Consider the following 19,414-nt stretch of genomic DNA (forward strand, 5'->3'; position numbering starts at 1 on the left):
CCAACTAACCTTAAAAAGTAGTGCCACATGAACAGAAAACAAGTTCAATCAAAAATATCAACAAAAACCTTAATAAAACCAATTAATCCCTAAAACTAGGGCCACAAATACACAGCAACAACGTTCATTTCAAAATATAAAACCTCAAATTATTCTCTGAAAGCAGAACACGAGACATACACCCCCAATCATAACAGAAACGACGTTCATATATACATATCAACAAAAATGAAAGGTAAACTGAACAAAACAAATTGATCTCAAAAAGTATGGCCACAAATACACAAGATATACAACCTCACAACAGAAAAGACCAATCACAAGTATAAACTCATCGACAAAAGCTGAATAAAACGAATTCATCTCACAAAGTAGAGGCAGAAGTACACCCTCATCAAATACAAACAACGCCAATTGGAAAACAAACCCAACGACAATAGCAAAGAGAAAACTGACTAAAACAGTATACGTCACAGAAAACACGTTGATTCAGAAATATAAATCCATGGGGAAAATCAAAAACAAAACTGAGTACAACAAATTAATCTTAAAAACAAGTGCCCAAAATACACTGAAAGACAATGACTGAAAAATATAACCTCATCGACAAAAGCCAACAAAAAAAACCCGACTAAAACAAATTAATCTCACAAAGTAGGGGCATAAATACACAATATATACACACAACAGACAAGACTTTGACTAAAAAAATATCAACCCATCAACGAAAACAAACAGTAAACTCAGTAAAACAAATTGTCACAAAGTAGAGCAAGAAATAGACTAGATATATACCCCGATCACAAAAGAAAAGACGTTGATTCAGAAATACAAGCCCGTGGACAAAAGCAAAACCAACTCATCTCAAAACATAGCACCATAAACGCACTACAAAAACACCCAACAACAACAACAACAAAACCAAAGAGAAAACTGAGTAAAACGAATTAATCTCACAAAGTAGTCACAAATATTCAAAATATCCATCCCAATCACAACAGAAAAGACATTAATTAAAAAATATTAACTCACAGAAAACTGAGCAAAACCTATTAATCTAACAAAGTAGGGACATTAATACACCCCTGACAACAGCAAACATTGATCGAAAAATAACTCATCTACAAATCCCCCCCCCCCCCAAAAAAAAGAAAGAACACGAGACATACACCCCAATCATAACTAAAACGACATTCATTGCAAAAATATATATGTAAAAACAAAAACGAACTGTAAACTGAGTAAAACCAAAATCGCACAAAGTAGGGGCAGAACACAAATCAACGACATCAATTGAAAAACATAAACCCATCGAGAAAAACAATGAGAAGACCAACTAAAACCAATTTATCTAACAAAGTAAGGACAGAAATACGAACCAATCGGAAAAAAAAAAAAAGTTAAACGAAATAATGTTAAAAACTACAAACAGATATATAACCCGATCACAACACGAAAGACGCTCATTCGGAAATACAAACCCCTGGACAAAAGCAAAAAGAAAACTCAATAAAACAAATTCTCATCAACACAAAAGATGCTCAACTAAAAATATAAACTCATTAAGGAAAGCCAACGGAAATTTCAATAAACCAAATTAATCCCAAAAAGGACTAACGACAATGATTCAAAAATATTAACTCAATGACAAAAGCAAAGACAAAACTGATTAAAACGAATTCATCTAACACCCTGACAACACCAAAGACATTAATTCAAAAATATAAACCCATCCAAAAAAGTCAATACAAAACTAATTAATCTAATAAAATAGAGTCATAAGTACTCTAGAAACACACCCTCATCACAACAGACATGATGTCGATTCAAAAATATTAACAAAAGGAGAAAACTCACGAAAACGAATTAATCTCAAAAAGTAGACCCACAAATACACAATACAAACATCACCAACTGTAAAATATAAACCCATGGCAAACAAAAAACTGGGTAAAACGAATTTATCTCAAAATGTAACAACACGAACACACAAATATTACCTCTCCACAAAAGCCAACAGAAAGCTAAATAAAACAAAGTAATCTAAAAAACAAAAAAAAATAATAAGAGTCAGAAATACACAAGATATACATCCCAATCACAACACTAAAAACGTTCATTCAGAAATATATCCTCACCACAACAGAAACAACATCGATTCAAAGGTATAAACCCATGGCAAACAGAAGACTGAGTACAACGAATTCATTTTCAAATGTAGGAGCAGAAATACACTAATCTATTCACCCTCACCACATCTGAAAAAACATTTCATTCTAAAATATCAACCCATCCAAAGAAAGCCGACAGACAACTGAGGAAAACTAATTAATCTAACCATGCTGGCACTCAAATATTCTGATTACAACTGACACAACATTGATTCAAAAAATATAAACTCATCAACAAAAACAAACAGAAAACCGACTAAAACGAATTAATCCAACATAAATACACTACAGTGAGGCCACATAGTCCCATTACCCCAAATGTAAATTTAAGTTACTTTCTTTCTGTTTCAGATGATACAAACTTAACGACGGCTGATACATCTAATTACACCATTGAGCAACGTGTTACTGCAAGTTGTTGAGTCCATGCAAGAAATCAAACAGGGCAGAGTTGCGCACTCACTTTCCGAAACTAACAATTTTCAGATGGAACACAATCTCTTCTCCACAGATGATGTAAAGGACAAGAAAAAACAAGTGGCGGACTACTATAAAGAATTGCCATTCATTTTCTTTCTTTATAATAGGGGTAATACGATGTTGAGTCCTCACTCTAGATATAGACCTTCATCACAACTCAAACGACGTCAATTTAAAAATATAACTCCCCCCCCCCCCCCGACAACACTGACTAAGACCAATTCATCTAACAAACACACTAGATATACATCCTCATCACAACTCAAATGATGTCAATTCAAAAATATAAACCCCCCCCCCCCACAAAAATGACTAAGACCAATTCATCTAACAAACACACTAGATATAAATCCTCATCACAACTCAAATGATGTCAATTCAAAAATATAAACCCCCCAACAAAAATGACTAAGACCAATTCATCTAACAAACACACACTAGGTATAAATCCTCATCACAACTCAAACAATGTCAATTCAAAAATATAAACCCACCGACAAAACTGACTAAGACCAATTCATCTAACAAAGTACAGACACAAATACACTAGATATAAATCCTCATCACAACTCTAACAATGTCAATTCAGAAATATAAACCCACCAGCAAAACTCACTAAGACCAATTCATCTAACAAAGTACAGACACAAATACACTAGATATAAATCCTCATCACAACTCTAACAATGTCAATTCAAAAATATGAACCCACCAACAAAACTGACTAAGACCAATTCATCTAACAAACATACTAGATATACATCCTCATCACAACTCAAACAATGTCAATTCAAAAATATAAACCCACCGACAAAACTGACTAAGACCAATTCATCTAACAAAGTACAGACACAAATACACTAGACATACACCTTCACTCTACAAAGGCCAACACAAAACTGAATAAAACAAATTAATCTCAAAAAGTTGGGAAAGAAAGACGCAATATATACATCCCAATCACAACAGATAACACATTCACTGAAAAAGGAAACTCGGCAAAAGCCAACAGAAAACTATTGAAGAAAACAAATTCATCCCCCCCCCCCAAAAAAAGGAGGGGGGGGGGCACCAAACACAAGATTTGCACTCCAATCACGACAGAAACCTACTCACAACAACGAATTAATCACAAAAAGCAGCGGCAGCAGCAGCAGAGAACAATACCTAACAACCCATGTTGTGGCACTCTACTACATTTCTAGAATGAACACGACAACCCAACAAGACGTACAACCAACTATACCTAAAACTCCTATCTCCAACAATGTCAATCATGACAAATGGCCAACAAAAATACATATGCCATACAGGCAGTAAGCGCACATTACATATAATTGTAGGTATCTAACTGTTACAATTCATTGTTGTGTGTGTATCTAGCTTAACACAATAACAAATTATCACATTTACTCACATTATAGACGCACTTTTCAAAAAAGATATCCCACTCAATAATCACAGCTCATTTCCACATCACACATTCCAGTAATGTTCTGCAACTTCTCCAACTGTAACTCATTTCACTTCACAATCTGCCATTCAACTTGTATATTTACACTTACACCAACTGTTTTTTTCCTTCCTTTTCATTACAAGTATAATTACACTTAACACAATAACACAATTGGTAAGCCATTTTCAATTTTCAAGAATATTTACATACAAGTATTACAATATACTCTTATTCAATCTTTGTCAATTTATGTAATTATTCCTCACAACAGTAAAAAAAAAAAAAAAAAAAAAAAATTTAATAAATAGATAAATAATAAAACTTTCCAAACTCACGTATCCTAACTCATCAAATTTTTGCTTTCACCATTTTCACACGACTAGTGCATCCAATAATACCACATGTAGCAACTCAAAATGTAATGCATCCATAATGTGAGTATATACAGTAAAGTATCAACTCAAATACAGTGTAATACAACAATATGTAAAATAATCATTAGCAGTGTCATTTCTTTATAATCATTTTATGATCACTTAACACATGAAAATACTTTCATTTCAGTCAATATTTCCTACAACACAAATAATCATTCTTCCCATCATTAAGTAAATAAACTCATAATTCAATCTGATTTAACACAAACGAGGAGACTACATTGCCTCCTACATCAGCAGGAAAGACAAATTGCATTACTCCCCAAAATTATGCATACATCATTGTCACACACCACACATACAGTGTCATCGTTTAGTCCCTCCACAGTACTGCAGGTAGAATACCGGTCAAGTACCCAACATCAAGGAAGTTTATACAGTCTCAACATCCCCATTGTGACAAGGATTGCAGATAACCGTGTGTGTACACTGTCTTCCAGAGTGTAAGAAAGCAGGCAATACACAGCAAAAGTTCAACAACAATTTTTAAAGCAGTTTCCAAACTCTAAATTACCGTATCGGGATCCTATCTACAATTTCTTAAATAAGTTTTGTGTGACCGGTTCTGTACAAGGTGCTGCGAGGAGTGGCAGGCCCCCTGTGTTAACAGATAATAAGCTTTTATATAGGCATATCTCTGATAAGAAGCTTTTCACTCCAACAAAATCATTGAGGAAACAACAACTTCATTTCTATCCTTACAGAGCCACGATGGTGCAAGAATTAAAACCTGTCGACCACGACAAACGTATTCATTATTGCAAACGGTTCCGCAGAATGATTCGGCAACATGATGTTCAAGTGTTGGAAAGGACATTTTTTACCAATGAAGCCTGGTTTCACCTGTCAGGTTACATTAATTCCCAAAATACCACAATTTCGTCACCTGAAAATCCGCATGCTCCAAAAAAACCAAACTGCATCCAGAGAAAATAGGTGTGTTGGTGTGCCATATCCCCATCAATAATTATTCGACCAACCTTTTTTTAATGACACCATCAATTCTCAAGTTTACTGTTCCAATATTGTTCCCTTTTATTCGACAGTTAAAGAAACAACAGCTGCTAAATGGTTTTTTTTCAACAGGTTAATGCTACGGCTCACACATCTCATGCCTCAATACATTTCTTAAGACACTTTCGCAGAGACGATAATTTTTCAACAACTATGATCTCCAAAATCCCCTCATTTAACTCCACCCAATTATTTCTTTTCGTGTGTTGCAAAGTTGACAGTATATCAATACAACCCTAAAACAATTCACCTAAAATTGACACTAACAAATTATACAAAAGAAATTTTAATTAATGTCTTTCGTAATAAAATAAAATTGGTCGATGTATGGCTTCAGCAGAACGTACAACATTTTCAGCATCTTATTTTAATGGGTCTTCTCATTATTTATTGATACCATATTTGCTTTTCTCTCTCTTTACAGTTTCCTCTATATTCACTCCACCATTGAATGCTAACACGCCTACATATAACCAAGGTTACCACTACATTCCCCACATCTAGTGGGTTCTCACCTATTCCACTACTGTGGAGCAACTTAAACATCACACTGTAATATGTTATGCTCAACAATGAAATATGTAGAAATGTGCACTTCACTTTAATTCTCTACAAAACCCCAACTTCGTTCAAAATATCGTAATTATCAATTAAGCAAAAATTCCAGTATATCTTTCACTCAATTTTCCATCTTTCACAAACACATTTCCCACATATCCTTCATTAATGCCAATAAATCACACTGCTAATAATCATTTACAATCACAAAGACACACCAAGATTACACATTAAACAAAATTCACTGCCTCTGCATAAGCACTCGATTGCATCAAACTCCTGTACACAATACAATTCATTTCATGTGTTTCACAAACCATTTCATTTTCCACTACACTATGCCAGCTGATATACATTCATGAAAAAATCTCTTCGAAACCAGCTATGATACAAGTTTCCTACTCATTATCAAGCATAAAAAATATTACAAACATCAACAATTAACAATATTCGCACAGTTGCTATATTAAAAATAGCAGCAATTTCAATTTCCAATATTTTTTACAAAGAAGAAAAACCTCTGACATACTATTATGCTCCAACCAGTCTACAGATTAAGTCACCAAGTTTGACTCTACTTTCAGAATCAGCTCTACATTCATTTTCACCAAAAAAATATTTCAGTCCATTAAGACATAATCATACCAACGGCCAGAATGGGACAAACTGAGAATAGTCAACACACAAGACAGAGAGAGAGAGAGAGAGAGAGAGAGAGAGAGAGACACAGGCACAAAACATCAAATAAGTAACACAGATACAAGGAAGATCACTACCAGGAGAGAGTCAAGAGTTAATTGACCAAAAAGATGTATATGATACAAAACAACAAGGCGAGCCAATGTACTTACTGTTATTGCAAGTTATCTTCAACTTTCTGAGCGGGAACAGAAGGGCACAGGGAAGGAAGCGCATAACATGGGTGGAGCCAACTCAGTTGTTTGCACATGCTCCACATCATAATATTGTGACAGCAACATGAGATTCGAACTCACGACCAGCGTCCCGCAAGAAAGCAGATCGCGCGGAGCACGGAGGAATGGCGTGCAGTGAAGAGGGGAAAGGGCCAACGCGGCGAGAGAGTGGAGCGAGAGTGCATGCGCATCTGGTGCTGGTAGAGAGGAGAGGGCTCTGGCTTTTTCTGGAGTGCCATCTCTAGAGACGCGTGGAACCTTCGAGGCTACGTCGCTGTGGTTATAAATTACGGACGCGAAGGAACGACAGCAGTTTTCAGTTGATTAGAAAGCCAGAGCAAGCAAGCCAGTCTTGTGTACCGGAGTTCGACTCGAGTGTATCAGCATCCTAAGGCCTGAGTTCGAGTGCAGTGGACCGCAGTTGGAGGGACCCGAGTTCGAGTACAGTGAACTGTCGCTGAAGGTCTGTGGTTCGAGATACTGTCAACTCGAGTGACTGAGATAGAAGAACTGTGAACTGAGAACTGGTAGTTCTGATTTGTAAATAGTGCTTTGTAAATATTAGTTAAGATTAACAGTTCATTGTTGTGCGTAATAGTCCAAGTAAATTGTCATTGTCGTCGGTGGAGTGCTATAACGAATACTGTGTTGAGTGAAGATCCAATTGTTGACGAGAGCGTTTAAGGTGAATTGTAGAAAGGAATTATTGTTGTGACGAATAAATTACACTGTTGTAACTAATAAAATTTACAATATCTTGTCAAAAACATAGAGCTATTTCTTTCACTGCGTACCAGTAGTGTTAACATAGAGCAGCAACCACGGATAAAAAGTAACACTGTTATCCACAGCGGAGAAAGAGAAATTATCGCAAATATAATTAAGTGTTGCGAGGAGGAAAAATTAAGCAAAATAAATGTTTGCTCGAACCTCTTGATAAGGAATATGAGCAGCTAAATACTCTGGCAAAAGTATCAGTTCCATCAAGAGAATTAAGATTAATATTGAATTACAATGGAATGAACCTCACACTACTCCAGGAAAGAATAGGTATGTAATGTTTAGAAATTATTGCTATAAAAGTTATGTACAATAGTGTGTGTGTACTGTGAGTAATATAATGAATTATTGTTGTAAGTTATTATTTTGTTATAGTCTGCAAAACATATTATTTCATTCCACAATTAGGACTTGTGTAAAGTTCAAGTGGACGACTTGTTCAACATGTCATTCGGGATACAATCAAAGAATTCTATCTTGTTCAGAAAATAGTACCTACAATTAAGAAGATAATTCCAAATGGATGATACCATTGACGAAATAATAATTAATTTTGGACCAAACAATGATGGCAGCAATGATAGGGATATTGATTGTCTATAATTGTAAATCAATGTAAATTCAAATAATAAGCCTGTAAAATATTGTTATAAGAATACATATCAGCTGTAGGTGTAAGTCATGTAGGCCTAGATAATGTATCAAAATAGCTGTAATAACTCTGTCATTGCCACTCCCCAGCCCAGATGAGAGAGGAGGAATGTACAAACAATCATATTTAAATACTTACTCGCTACAAAACCATGTTCTCTCAAAACCCGAGTGTCATGTCTATATTGAACCAAGTTCTTTTACAGTAGAGAACCGTGTAGTGAAAGAACCAACATTTTCTGAAAAGAGTCACGTTACCCAAGGGAGGGGCATCCTTGCCATGTCGTTACGTTGATGAGTACATGCCGTACCGAGCAGTTCGAAAGATAGACTTTGGGGATGTAAGGTTCAAGATAACTTGCAATAACCACAAAGCATAACAGCAATAGAAAATTAAATGCTACTATAAATATATAGCAACAAACACAAAGATAAAATATACGGCAGAAATAAACAGCAATCAGGACTAATATTAGCAGCATGCATTGAAGAGTGACAGGCAAAATAAAAGGCACCTACAAAGTAATCAATAGTGATAACTACAAATTCTACATCAAGTTGTAAATGATGCATGCTTATGGAGTAAACAGGGCCATGCAAAAAAGTAGGATACAATACAATACAAAGAGGTAGACACTACTATAGATGGCGTTTACAAAGAGCAAATATTAACATCATTGTATATATAGCAAGTAATGAAAGGAATCTACAAAGAGTATTACAAACAAATAGTACTATAGCAATAAAACGTAAATACACACTTATGGTGTCACCTAAATATACAAATGTCAAGACACACACCATGATGGATACTCATGGTGTTAAATCTCACCGCAATCAGCTGGCATATAGCAAATAGAAAATCCACTTTTCTCAATATGTAACTACTTTGTCTTTCCTATTAAACCTACAAGGTAAGAGCACCAGTAGTCGACATGTTAAGAAAACATGTACTGTTTTTTTTTTTTTTTTTCAATCCTCCAACTGTACTTTACTGTAACAAAACAATTTCAAAAACTGACACCTCCAAATCCCAACTTTAATCAACATATTTGTTAATATATTTATATTCAAAAATGCATTTTACAATAATCTGACACGCACCTATAGTTGACACATATTTTTATACCCTCAAAAAATGATATGAATGCAATAAAACACCTTTTATAACTTTTTAAGCTTTTATTGTTTTATTATTATTACTTTACAACAACTTTAATTTTATACAAATACAAACATCCAATTATTTCTGCTTGACATTCAGTCGCTTTTTCTAAACATATCTTATCTGCCCCCCCCCCCCCCCCCCCGATACTCTGCTCTGGAGTCTCCAGGTACCCAATTATTTGATTCAAATATATGCATCTACTTCAAATTCTGTTTTACTTGCATTAACACTTTTCAAACCCATTATTTTTTACTTCAACAATACAGAGGTAAGTAAATCTCGATGTATTTCTCTTTCCCCTAACATGTTTTATCAACCTCACACTCCCACCAATGGCGCATCTACCAGGGAACAGACAGACAGACAGACAGACATCATTGGCACTTAACCACAACATACATCAAGTCTAGTCACAAAGTACTGCACAGCTGTGATAGTAAGTACACACTTCCCAAAGGACAGGCACATGTCAGTGCTGTCATTGGCCCTTAACCACGACATTCGTCAACGGATAAGTGGCTCAAGCACCTGCGAACTAGTGACTCAGACGCCCTCATTTCTATCCTCAGCATGTATTCCTAACATTCTTGACCATTTCCATACAATGCTTTATCAATCTTAGATTCCTGTCTTTTATTTCAATAATAAGCCTCATCAGCACGTTTTTCTTAACATGCATCACAAGCATTTTCTCCTATATTCCTCATCCACTATCTTTTTTTCCCTACCGTGGATCAAAAGCGTGTATACCTAATATGCTTCACCAGGACCATTTTCCTACAATGTTTTTTCAATCTCAGATTCCTGCTTTTATTTCAATAATATGCCTCATCAGCACGTTTTTCTTAACATGCATCACAAGCATTTTCTCCTATATTCCCCACCCGCTATCTTTTTCCCTACCATGCATCATAAGCATCTACATTTAACATGCTCATTCTGACATTTCTCTCTTTTTCTTCCGTTACTACTTTATTTCCTTCTCTTTCTCTACTTTCTTCTTATTATCTCCCTTTTATTAAGATATTCTAACGTAATTACAGCAGGAATTCTTTCTATTTTGGGGCAAGGTCAAAATAAAGTCTTTTTCAACAGTGAAGGCATTTCTAATACTTCAACTAGCTATGGTGTTATGGGTATATGTGATTGTTTCACGTTCATATCTATTGCTGTGTTTTATTGTAGCTGTACGATTTTTACTTTCTTCCAGAGAATCACCTATGAAGCAGGCTCCATTATTATCACATGTCTCTCCATCAGACGTGCTTCATCTTTCGATTGCTGGGAAGATTGTTGAATCCTTTTGTCTAAAAAATTGTTGCTCTTCTTCAATACCACCTCCTAAAGCTGACACATTGGATATTTAAGGTTGACAGCTCCTGTCAACTATAGCTTCTAAGAGCTACAGATGAAAAAAATTTCGATATTCATGCACTCTGTGGGAAGCATGTTTAAACTGGTTATAAAATGTAATATTAAGTTGACATAGCTGTCAACCTTAGAGAAAACACAAATTCATTTCAAAAATCGGTGTCAACTATACGTGTCCTGTCGACTATATGTGCTCTTACATCTACAGAGTAAACCATAAGTAATATCATTAATTTCAAGATATTATTTTTCCACTTGTATAAAACAAAAAAAACTTTGATACAATTTTGCTCCATTCTCTTTCCTTTTCGAGAAACGTAACACAATTACTTTGAAATATGACTCGGAAAATTTCATTTCTTCCATGTCAATTTACCGAATACTACTTCCAAAATTAAAGTCGGAGGTAACTATTTCTAACTTGCTCAAGATAACACTCGTAGTACAATAAAACGAATTTTTTTCTTTTATATATATCACTACCTAATTACATTTCTATAATGTAAAATTAACTTTTCTTATACACAGTTTGAAAATAAAATTCTGTCTACATCCATCTTTATCGTTTGTGAAAATCGTGCTTAATATAGTGCCATAAAATATCACCGTCAACTTCTATCACAAAGTTAACATTATAAAAAGATTTGCCAATGCTGTAAAATTTAATATATCACATTTGTCATAGCAACCTTTCCTTTTTTTTTTCTCATATAGCCTACGATGATAAACTATATACAGTAAAATCCCTTGTATCCAGCGCCCAAATAACCAGCAATACCAAAACAACGGCACTTTTGCCCAGGCCAAAACACAAAGTCATTCATGCAAAAAGGAAGACTCGGACAAATATGCGAGTCCTTTTCGTGGATCACACATGCCCCATATTATTTACTCTTTACATTGTTCACACATCAAAATATAGACACAAAACCCCATTATATCCCTCAAGTAGATCATAAAGCTATCTGAAAACTGTCACTTGGGCCTTGCAAACAATGCACAATGCACAGAGATATCTAAATTTACCACTTCATCCGTTTTAAAAGGGTGTTGGACAAGTCTAAATACGAAGCAAACATTACAGATATGTTAAACAAGTTCAAATCATCAAGCGCTACTTCATCTTCATAACTGAAACATTGGCTTTACATCAGAAGGCCGCTATTTTAAATTGTCGTGAGGTGAAGAAAACATATGAATGTACTTTACCGTATTCAGTATTAAAAATTAACATTGCACATATTTCAAAACTTTCTTTTTAAATATCTATATCAAAATTACTACATTTCAACATGGACAAAAATGTTTGTACAGTACATTATGTCTTTACATATGTAACCCATTACCCTATTTTCACATTATCTCGCAAAATCAGTTATCCCACACTGCCTTTGTCCCACACTTGCCTAATACAAGGAATTCTACTGAATCTTGCAAATGTGATGCTATTTCTTTATTAATTTTCTTTTAGAACACTGTCGAACAAAAACAAGCAAATAAAACTCATTTATTATATGCTTGTTTCATATTATTATTATTATTATTATTTCAATTTTGTTCCTTACTTCAACGTCAAATAAGCACATTGTATTTGAATATTTTCCGACAAGCTTTAAAATTTTGTTTTCATAGCATCTAATATGCAACATTATTGTTCGCCATCTCTACAACATTGACATATTTCTTAATCTTATCCAGTTAGTTTCTTCTCTCAACATTTCATTAAAAAAAGGTTGTAGAGTTTATTTTTTATTGTTCAAGATTTTGTTTCGTTTGATAAAAAGCACTGTTCATTCTACATTATCTAACACAGTTTAAACACAAAAATTTTACAATATATCATCTGTACTTGTTCTTACAAGTTTAAATGCAATGTATATGCCACGATGGCAGTGACCTTCAACAACTCAAGTGGAGGGGTTTGTTCAAAGCTGGTTCTAGTGCACTGTGTAGCAACTTCTCATAATTCATCTACCTTAAAATGCACGTTTCTCTTGAAAACTATTCAAAATATAGCAAAATGCTATCCGACTTTTTTTTCTTGCTCTTTACTCAAGAAATCATTCACCACAATTATTTACATTACTTACGGTTCACCCTGTATATAATCTGTTCTAATGTACTCTGCATTATAATTCAAGCTGATGACATACCTCTCCAAATCCTTCACTCCTTCTCATGTCCTCTTCATATCCTTCACTCCTGATGTCCTCTTCAAATCCTTCACTCCTGATGTCCTCTTCAAATCCTTCATTCCTGATATCCTCTTCAAATCCTCCACTCCTCATGTCCTCTTCAAATCATCCACTCCTTCTGATGTCCTCTTCAAATTCTTCACTTCTTAACAATCTTGTTCATCAGTCTCAGGAAAACCTGTGGTCATCCCCTGGCCAGCAGACAAAACACCTGGAGGAGAAATTCACAATAATGTCAGCTCAGTGTTATCCAAAAGCCACATCTGACTTTACAATTCCTTTTTCTATTTCGTCATTACTTTTACTATTAACTTAGTCTAAACAGACATCCCTCTTTTGCCACGACATTCCCTGTTTCCACACAATTGTCCCAACAAAAACTTCATGACACTTGCATTTCCCACATTTCACTAAAGATGCAAAATGCAATATTTCCTCAATTATTTCATTTTATCACAGTACAGCCGGGCAAACAGCCTCTTTAGTTCCAATCGTCCTCATATGCAATACTAGCTGACCAATAACGCCAGTTCCGAGAATCGTTTTCTCGAGAATGGCACTCTCGGGAACAAGGAATACCACAACTCACAAGTAAACCTTCAGGTGAGATAAGAAACAAAACAAATGCCTTTATTACCATTCGATGAAGCATTAAAACTAATGCAAAATACATAAGTTTTACAACTCGAACGCAACGATCACCAGAGATCACGACCAATCGTGATGCAAGTTGACATGAGCACTTGGGCTACATTGCAAACACATATAACACACTGCAACCTAGACGCGAGAGCGAAGACAATGCTTCTTTGGACGCGTTGTAGCCTACCTTGCAGTTTCTGTAATGGTATGTACAGTGAACTGAAGAAGATGAAACCAGTGGTTAAAATTCTGAATAAACTAAAAGAAGAGGGTTATAAGGAGACACACTGTGAAATGTCTCGGAAGGAACTTCAAATTACTGATGATATATACTACTTATTAAAGAATTATGGGTCGGAAGCAGTTGAAGAAAGTCATACCCTGGACACTGATGAAAATGAACATGATGATGATGATGATGATGATGATGAAAAGTCTCATGTATGAGAATGCGAGACTGAAAAAAAAATACTATGCCACATGAGGAATCAAGTACATACTTCACAAAATTCCGGTTCTCTATAAGCTCCGTCCCTTTCCAAAGCATTCCGAGTCATTGACTTTGAAGAAAAATGTAAGATAATAGTGTATTGGATCACCAATCAACAGAAAGAAAAAGCTTAACCAGGTCATGAAGCAGTATGAAACATAAGTTCACATGACTAACACACGAAAGTCAACTCTACAAAATGAAGCAAGTTGTCAAACAACAAAACGATGCTATGAATAAATTGAAATAAGTGCACCCAAGAACATTTGGGGAATTTTGCCTCCGTCAGTTATCAAATTAAATTGTAAAATAAAGTCCTTCCTGGTTACATCGCTTTAAAAAACATCATATGGAACAAAGCGTCAGGTACACGAAAGGACAGCTCTTAAACAATCAATCAAACAATCCAAACTTTCAGACGTGAGTACACATCACTTATGAACACGTACAATGATGATCATGTGTTTAATGCAGATGAATATGTATTCCATAAGGAAATGCTTCTTGGCAGAACATTACAACATCAAGTGAACTAGTGAAGTGTATGATGTGCAATTCAAACCACCAACTACAAATTCCTACATTATAATGTCGGTGGTTTCTAAAGCTGGAAAACTATGCCAAAGTTACTACTGATTCTTTAAGAACCAAAAGGTTTAAATGCAAGAGTTGCGGAATGCATTTTTCAGTCTGCCATCCTTGTAGTAAAATGGACCTCGTCGGGAAAAATAATCAAAAAAATATTGACAAAATTTTTACGAAAAATATTCCTTCCTAACTCTGCAACATGCAATCTTCTGCTGTTGGACTCATATGGTATCCACTGCGACGAAAATACAATTAAGCAAATGACAGACCAAGGGCATTATGGTCTTGGAAAACTAACGGTGAAAATCATAGGCCTACCACCAAATACAACTTATGAGCTGCAACCTTTGGAGAGGTATTTTTTTTTTTTTTCCCCGAATGTACAGCTGTCAAAAGAAAAAGTGGCCGCTCTCCTGGAACAAAGTACCCTTTGGGTATCTTCGCTATAATTCAGAGACAGGCGATGTTACATGTTGTTGGACCACGTTGCCTGATATCTACAGTTATAATTGAAATATTCTCTCTGTGATTCGATAGCGTAATGGTAGCGTTCAGGCCTCTTATCCATGAGGTCCTGCGTTCGACTACAACCTCGTGCTTTTTATGTTCTTTTTTGTTATGTTTTTGAGAGAGACAAACTATACATAATGGCTCCTTTCTCTTTTACGATTATTTTAGTACTTAACATCAGGTTCATTAATATATTATGCCATGACTTTATCATTATGATATTATGGCTGCAAATGGAAAGAAAAAAGATTTTATTCTCAATAAAAATATCTTTCGTGGCATAAACAAAACAAATTTACTGGCGTCGGCCTTAAAACATTCAAACAATTAAGCGTTCAAAAAACAAAACAAAAAGCCACAATTCAATATTTAGTCTATCTTCCTCTTATCTCGATCATCTTGCAGTCGAGTGGGCATGGAATCAACTAGTCTTTGCTAATAGCGACTGTTCTTAGACACGATATTCCAGGCATTCTGAACATACCCACATACATAAGTGTTCTGTCCATGGGCAGGTCTTTCATTGCAAACCCAGCAATCTCCAATCTTTCCTATTTTCTGCCTTCCTCTTAGTCTCCGCATATGATCCACATATCCTAATGTCTTCTATTATTCTTTTCAACCAGAGACCCAACCAATTCCTTTTTCTCTTTCTAATCAGTTTCAGCATCATTCTTTCTTCACTCACTTTTTCAAACACAATTGTATTTCTTATTCTGTCCGTCCACTTCACACGCACCGTTCTTCACCACATCCACATTTCAAATGCTTCAATTCGTTTCTCTTCATTTCGTCGTAATGTCCATGTTCCTTCCCCATACAATGCCACACTCCACACAAAGCACTTCACTAGTCTCTTCCTTAGTTCTTTTTCCAGAGGTCCGCAGAATATCCTTCTTCTTCTATTAAAAGCTTCCTTCGTTCATGTTTGCAGTTTTTCTTGGGAAGGATAGGCCTAAATGCGGTAACATCCCGTTGCTTTCCGCACACCACTATCTCTTTCGCATCTTATTAAATTCCAGGGGACCCAAGCATGGAAATGAGGAGAGTGGATTTGACTAATTGGGCCCTCCAGACTTCACCGAAAGTCACGGCAAGGTTTAAATATTAATTCTATCAGGATGTTTGACCCAATCAGAGATCGGCAAATCTCAATTAGCCTTTGCCCCCCGCATCCTGGACTAGCTTCTACGAATCATCAGAAAATCTTAGAGTGTGATTGGGCAAATTTTTCCGAAAATGTTTCCACACTTTTGCTCTCGTAGCTCAGCGGACGAACGTCGAAATTTAGATGTCAACGTCTCAGGTTCAATTCCACGTTACTCCTTTCCATTTTATTGTGGTTCAAGATAGTATAATGTAATAATACAAAAAGAAAAACTAATACCAGTATTATGCAATTGGATTTTTCCAAACCTAATATTAAATTTATGTTATCTATATCGTTGAAGAACGATTACAATATAAATAACTAGAATATTATTCATACAGTATCACTAAAGAACGATAACAGAATATAAATGATAAATATCAGTTTGTTTAATTAATATAAGATATTATATAATACTTATTTAATTATCTAAATAAAATAACCTATTTTACAAAGAAGAATAGTTATTTGTGTTATAATAATTACTTACATAAAATACAGATTATTTATATTGCGAAAGAACAATAACAATATAAATAACTTGAATATTATTTTATAATGCTAATGAAGGAAAACAGAATATAAATGATAACTTGAATATTATCTATATCGCTAAAGTACGATAACAATATAAAAAACGTGAATATTATTCATATCGGAATTTCACAGATTTATTACAGATGTATTTAAGAAATGGTAGAACAATAGTAATTAGTAACAGTGTCCTATTTATTCTTCTTGGAGCCAAATTTGTAACTTTTAAAAGTGTGGTTACTATGTTGAAGTGTATGTGTTGTAACGGATGCTTGATTTGTTATGTATGTGAGTCAGTTATGTGATGCTTGATGTCGTCACAATGTCGTAATTATAGTTTGATTGTGTTTGTGTGACTATTGTGTATTAATTTATGATGTATGGTACGGAAGGCTGCATATTTGTGTTATAGAAGTGTTACGTATGTGTGTTGTTAATTTTTTTGTATGTTTCAAATTGATACCTGATATTTATTTTGCAATCGCAAATTTACGGTTTGTTTATGTTTTGTTTACATCGCGTAAGCTGATTTAATTTTCTTTTCTATTTCTCTTTATGCTTACCTTTTTTGTGTATGAAACTATAGCCCTAACATACATATGTAAAATAGGGCTAACCACCATTGGAGATACAATAATAAAAATTGTTATTCATATCGTTATAAAACGATAACAGAATACAAATGAGGACTTCAATTTTATTCATATCTCTAAAGAACGATAACAAAATATAAATAACGTGATATCCATAAAGAACGATAACTGAATATAAATGATAATTTGAACAGCATTTACATCGCTAAAGAACGATTAAAAAATAAAATGAAAACTTGAAGAAGGCCCGAACCCACAACCTTTGAACCACTAAACAAGCACTCTACCACTGGCCTACGAGGCGCAGACAGGGAACACTTTCATAGTTCGGGAACTGCTTGTACAAGCACATGCATCGTGTAACATCGCCGCGACCCGAAGTGGACTTTGAAAATATTCGCTGTTCACGAGTGCGGCCACTTTTTTTTTTTTTTTGACAGCTGTACACGCATATGATTCGATAAATTTCACATGATGTAGGCCTATATTTTAACGATTCAACTGATATAAAACAACAACACAACAGTATTGAAACTACAGACACTTGTTTACCAGTAGTTTCTATTTTATCATGCTGATTCCAACAGGTGCATCGGTATGATTGGGTGTTAGCTGGATTGGCATCCAAGAGCAAAACGTCTACAAAACACTACGGAGTACTTCAGTAACTTATTGTATCCGAAATGTACAAAGATTATATACGACCTGTGCAAAATCAGCTTAAAGTGCGGGTGGTGTACTGACAATTTGTTTTTCCAACATTTTTTTCATTAGTATCACTTTTGTGCTACATAAATTCCCAGTTGAAAACACAGATTCTGGAAATATGATGCCTTAAGTAACACCATGACCGCATTGTTGTTTTCTTTCTTAAGCATTAATCGCTATAGTTGAAGGTATGTTTTGTTACTGCTTAAAGCCTAGTGTTCTGTGCTGTGTATCGCACTTGTTAACTGCAATCGAGTTGCGAAATTTCAGGATTATTCCTATTTTATTATACTGATTCCAATAATATTCGTTTCATTTTTATTGTTTTTTACCTCAGGTGAAGGTTTACTTGTCAGCCTGTTATCATACAGCCAACTGACTGCCAGCTTAATCACCACTCATCACTGTAATTCGTGAATTTCAAAAGTAATTTCCATTCTTTCTCAACATTTCCCTCACTTTGACCCTCCATCTAACGTGAAAAACAAAAAAGTTTGTGGCTTACCAAACTTGAAGGTGTAAATATATATTCTGAACAGATCAATCTCCATCAAAGTTAATTTTTTTTTTTTCTCACTTTCCAAAAAAGATTTTCAGTTCCATTTTTTTCTACACTTTCCTTAGACATTGAGCTATCAATTCAAGAAATTACAGTGTGACTGATTAAATATATATATTTAAACAACCGGAAAATGCTTCCTATACAACTGCACACCTCGAGATCATTACTACAATCCTGTCTAGTCTTCCAATACTGTTTTTTTTTTTTATTGGGTTATTTTACGACACTGTATCAACATCTAGGTTATTTAGCGTCTGAATGATATGAAGGTGATAACGCCGGTGAAATGAGTCCGGGGTCCAGCACCGAAAGTTACCCAGCATTTGCTCATATTGGGTTGAGGGAAAACCCCGGAAAAAACCTCAACCAGGTAACTTGCCCCGACCGGGATTCGAACCCGGGCCACCTGGTTTCGCAGCCAGACGCGCTGACCGTTACTCCA

General features: G+C 35.0%; 1 long non-coding RNA gene across 4 annotated transcripts in view; it reads right to left on the bottom strand.

Moving 5' to 3' along the window:
• Positions 1 to 731: 731 nt before the first annotated feature.
• Positions 732 to 19,414, bottom strand: part of LOC138716219 (uncharacterized) — a 115,526-nt gene continuing 96,843 nt past the window's right edge. For all 4 annotated transcript variants that reach the window (XR_011336595.1, XR_011336593.1, XR_011336592.1 and 1 more), the window contains one exon: positions 732 to 13,406. This is a non-coding gene — a long non-coding RNA (uncharacterized lncRNA). The remainder of the gene's footprint in view (positions 13,407 to 19,414) is intronic.

Source organism: Periplaneta americana, chromosome 16, assembly GCF_040183065.1.
Source record: "Periplaneta americana isolate PAMFEO1 chromosome 16, P.americana_PAMFEO1_priV1, whole genome shotgun sequence".
Lineage (NCBI taxonomy): Eukaryota > Metazoa > Arthropoda > Insecta > Blattodea > Blattidae > Periplaneta > Periplaneta americana.